The sequence below is a fragment of the Condylura cristata genome, unplaced genomic scaffold, assembly GCF_000260355.1.
Source record: "Condylura cristata isolate star-nosed mole 26May11 unplaced genomic scaffold, ConCri1.0 scaffold00011, whole genome shotgun sequence".
NCBI lineage: Eukaryota > Metazoa > Chordata > Mammalia > Eulipotyphla > Talpidae > Condylura > Condylura cristata.
The window spans coordinates 15,656,481-15,661,032 of NW_004567112.1; positions in this window are offsets into that span (position 1 = coordinate 15,656,481).

The following is a 4,552-nucleotide window of genomic DNA, read 5'->3' on the forward strand; positions in this document are numbered from 1 at the left end:
CCAATGTTTTGGGGTATGTCCGTCCAGGTTTTGGGGTATGTCCGTCCAGGTTTTCAATTTAGATTTTTGACTTCCTACCCAAATGACCCCTCCAAACACTATTTCAGTGATCGCAACACATTAATTAGTTACTTTGTGAAACTTACTTATGATACTCATGCAAGTTACATGGAATTATTATAAAATTCCTACCTGGAAGTTAAAGTTGCTTCATATTAGCTCTGAGGGGAGGGAAAGACTGTTTATTGGACCTTTATCATTAAAATGTTAGTTAAGTCATGTAGTTGCAGTCAAAGAGGTAGAGGATCTGCAATCATCAGAATGGTAACATTTTCTTTTAAGTTTTAGTATAGCTTGCAGATATTCTTCCTGCTGTGACTGTTTCATTTAATATCAATGAGCTGAACAAAACTAGATAAAGTGCAAAACAAACAAAAAAAAACAACTTATAAAATGTATTTGATTTTATACTACACTAACTATCCTATAAAAATGTGCTATGCAGGACAAATAGCATGTTTGCTACCGAGAGAAATGAATAGAAGGTAAAAGTCATCAAGAACAGCCTTATTTTAAGTTCATCACTGAGAATTGCTAACATTTGCACAATATTATAGTGACATAGAATTAATTGGTCTACAGCATTTTGGTAAGTTTCCAAGCTTCTAAGTATTTTGAATAGTTGAGAGCCTAGAATCATGTCTTTCCCCATCACCACAGCGAAAACCATGAAGCAAACAAAAACCTACATCCTGATCCTGTGTGAATCACTCAGAACCACAGTAAAAGCTGGTTTCTCTTGTCTGATCAAATGTTAAGCAGAGTTCCACATGATGATACTTGTACTTTTGGAATCAACTGATTGAAAAGGCAATGCCAGAGAGTGACTGGCTCCACTAACATGTAGAATGTGCACACTAGCATCTCCACATGTTCCGAGTACATGAACATCTCTATCTGCAGGACACTATTACTAATGACTATTATCAGTGAAGATGCTCTCTACTTCCATAGCTGAAATACCAACTGAAATTAGTTAATAAGGGAGTTTATGATCAGGCATGCAGGAAATCCAGTGGTCAGGTGTCTCTCTGAGTTATTCAGGCCCTCAATGCTGTCACTGAGGAACAAATGTATTTCAGTTCTCATCGCCTCACTATGGTGACTCTGTCCTTGTGGCTGTAGTTCCTTGACAGCTTCACATCACATCCAGATCTAACAGTGCCCTGAAGAAGATACCCTGTTCTCTATCTCTTTAAAAGTAACGAGCCTTTCCCAAAATTCCATGGTCCTATTTCTTCCATAAATTTATCACTAAGAGCAACAGTGAAAGCTGAGTAGCTTAGAGGAAGAACTCAGAGGCAAGCAGTACATGGCCACTGCAGCAGATAAGCCATTTCAGCGTAAAGACAGCCTGTGCAGACAGACTCGGAGCAAACCTGGCGTGCACTGCTCACTTCTGCTGGCAAGTCTTGGAAATCCTTGGGCAAATGCTCCCTATCAGGCCAAAGTCCATAATACTCATCACACTGTTATTTTTCTACAGTGAAGGAATGGTTTGGAGTAAAACACCCTAAGCTGTATGTGCATCTTTCTGAGGACAAACCTCAAATGTTGCAATAAATAGGACACGTAATACCTTCTTACAATTTAATTTGATGTTGTTATGGCCTCATTTGAGACCAAAAAGATTATAGTTATATAATCAGTACTAATCATTTCTGTCACAGAGCTGTAATAAAAGAAATCAGAAGACTTGATGACAGGCAAAACCCACTGCATCTGCTCCAGTCACCAGGTGGGTGTTCCAGAACTTCTAGGTTTAAAACAAAGAAATCTGGCAAAGGGCTAAAATACATACAAGGAATTTGAATGACTTTAGATGTTGTTTGGGAAAAGAATAAACAACCAGATAATCCCTTGATGGTCCAAGACCTTCTGTCCTAAAATTCACACTCCTTTGCTTATTTTTTTTAAAAAATTTACATTTTCCACATCTTCTGGGACTGTAGAAAGATGAAATGAGCTTTTCTCCCCCCACACACTAGCAATAATAAAACCCTGCACACAGATGTTTATAGCATCACCAAAACTTGGATGCAACTAAGATGTCCTCAGGCACAATAATGAACTGTAACAAACAAACCACATTTTTGGACACATGGAAACCTTGCCCCTCAAAACTCAATGTCTAAAAATTAAGTCTTAATAAAAAAATAAAGACAGTAAAACTAAATGAATAAATAATACAACTTTGAAAAAGATCATTATGTCACAGTGAATTCTCAAGAGAAATACAAATTACAAATATCAGGAATGAAAGAAATGACATCACCTTAGGTCCTACAGATATTATGAACAACTTTATGTCTACATTTAGTTGAGTGGACTAGTTTCTTGAAAGATACAGCAATTGGCATTCAATCAAAAAAAAAAATCCAAATAATGTACCTGTTAATGAAATTTTATTCATAATTATAATCTTTCCAATAAATAAAATACCAGACTCAGTTGGTTTAACAGAAAGCTCTATCAAGATTTTAAGATGAACTAATACCTAATAAATACTTGCAGAAAATAAAGAAAAAGGAGCAAATCCCAAATTTTTTATGGAACCATTAATACCCCAATACTAAAGAAAAACTACAAAACAAACAAACAAACAAACAAAAAACCCGACAGGCCAATGCCTGTCTCTTCATGCATAGAGACATAAAAAAAATTTTTCAGCAAGATCCAACAATACATAAAAAGAAAAATACATGGTGTTCAAGTGGGATTTATCCTGGGAATGGAAGGTTGGTTCTACATTTTAAAAAGTCAGTAAATGGAAGTTACCTCAGTGACATAAGAACGAGTACTTTTCCCTGAACAGCTGCTGAAAACAATTAGAGGCATTTCTTGTCCAACACTGTAGCTGCCTGAAGCAATGGATAACAGCTGGGGCAAATAATCAGCTTTTTAAAAAGTTAAGAGAGCCATAAAGGATTTGAAAAGCTCCCACATACTTCTGGAATCCTGAAGGATCTACATAATGACATAGATAAATCTCAATACTAAGCTAAAGAGACTCAAAATGCTCCAAGCCTGTAACTCATATATGTCGATCTGGAAAAGGCAAAACCATGAACTACAATGGACCTTAATTTGAGGATGCAATGGAACTGTTCTGAATCTTGAATGTGGTCACATGGCTATATGCATTTCTCAAAACACTACAGAAGTCAACTATTTACTGAATTTAAGTAATATGACTTACATATAATTCTAACAAATGGCCAAAACATCGGGATCCCCACAGCACATGTCAGGAACTGCTGGCATAACGATTGTTCAGAAACTTTCAGATGAGTTTTATAATCGGTGGACTGATGTGAATGCCTACATCAGGCTGGGAGGCTGAGTGTCCGTGTAAGATACACCTATGATGAAAACAGTGGTAATCACAAACCAGATAATAGGATATGGCCTTCATTTTAATGATAGCAGTCCTAGTGTGGACATGTTTTGTGAAACCACACCTGTCTTCTGAGTCAGGCTGAAGTACAAGAGAACACTCATCATCTGACGCAGATTTTTCAAATCTTTGGGCTAAAGTCATTAAAAGTCAGCAATAAACCCATCTGTCAGGTGGCTTCCTGCTATTTTGTTGTTCTTCGTTGTTCTCCAATAGAGATCAAGCTTGACACAATTTTAAACAGCTGGTCTATTGACATTAAATATTCTACTCTTGAGGGCACATCTTCTATGAGTAGTTTTGAACTTTTCATCTTGTTGACATCCTTTCCAAGTTCTTCCTGAACAAATAAAATGCAAAGAAGTTGACTTATCTCAATTCTTAGAGATGCTTAGCACTGCTAGGGTGGGCAGGGCAACATTGCCAAAGACCAGACAGACTACAAATGAGGTGCCACCCACATATGACTTTCATTTTTTCATGGATGTGGGCAGCTTGTAGGATCCAAGGGATACTGGTTCTCTGATTATGAATGGGTAGCAGCTGCTAAGGTCACCACATCACATTATTTTTCTTTGGCTCATTGCTGTCTTTTAATGAAACGAATCCCTAAATGTCGAATTATTATCAGCAAGTCACAGCTAATTTAGTGAGGCATATGTCAGAGACAGCACATGGTGGCTTTAAATCAAATTGAATGTAGCACTGTATAGATTATCTGTTCAAATATTATCTCATTGTCTTAATATCTCAATTTTCCAAGACAGAAAAATAAGCCTTTTTTTTTTTTTTTTTACTTCTGAATACAGCACAACATGATGAAGGGGTGATCCCAAACAAAGGGAATGAAGTTGTTGAACCACGCTCATCACCAAAATCTAAGTAATAGAAGCTGGCCTTCTGAGGAAGGGACCCTGGCAGGAAGAAGAGAGAAGCCATCAAGGTCAATGGTCAATGGTTGACTTGGAAAATCTCAACATCACTAGGGGCCCTGCCTTCTCTCTCCTAAAAGCAATCACGAGATGCCTTGTCTGCCAGCCCCTCAGATTCTCCTCGCATGGTTCCTTTCCTTACTTAAGTTTTTTTTTTTTTTTT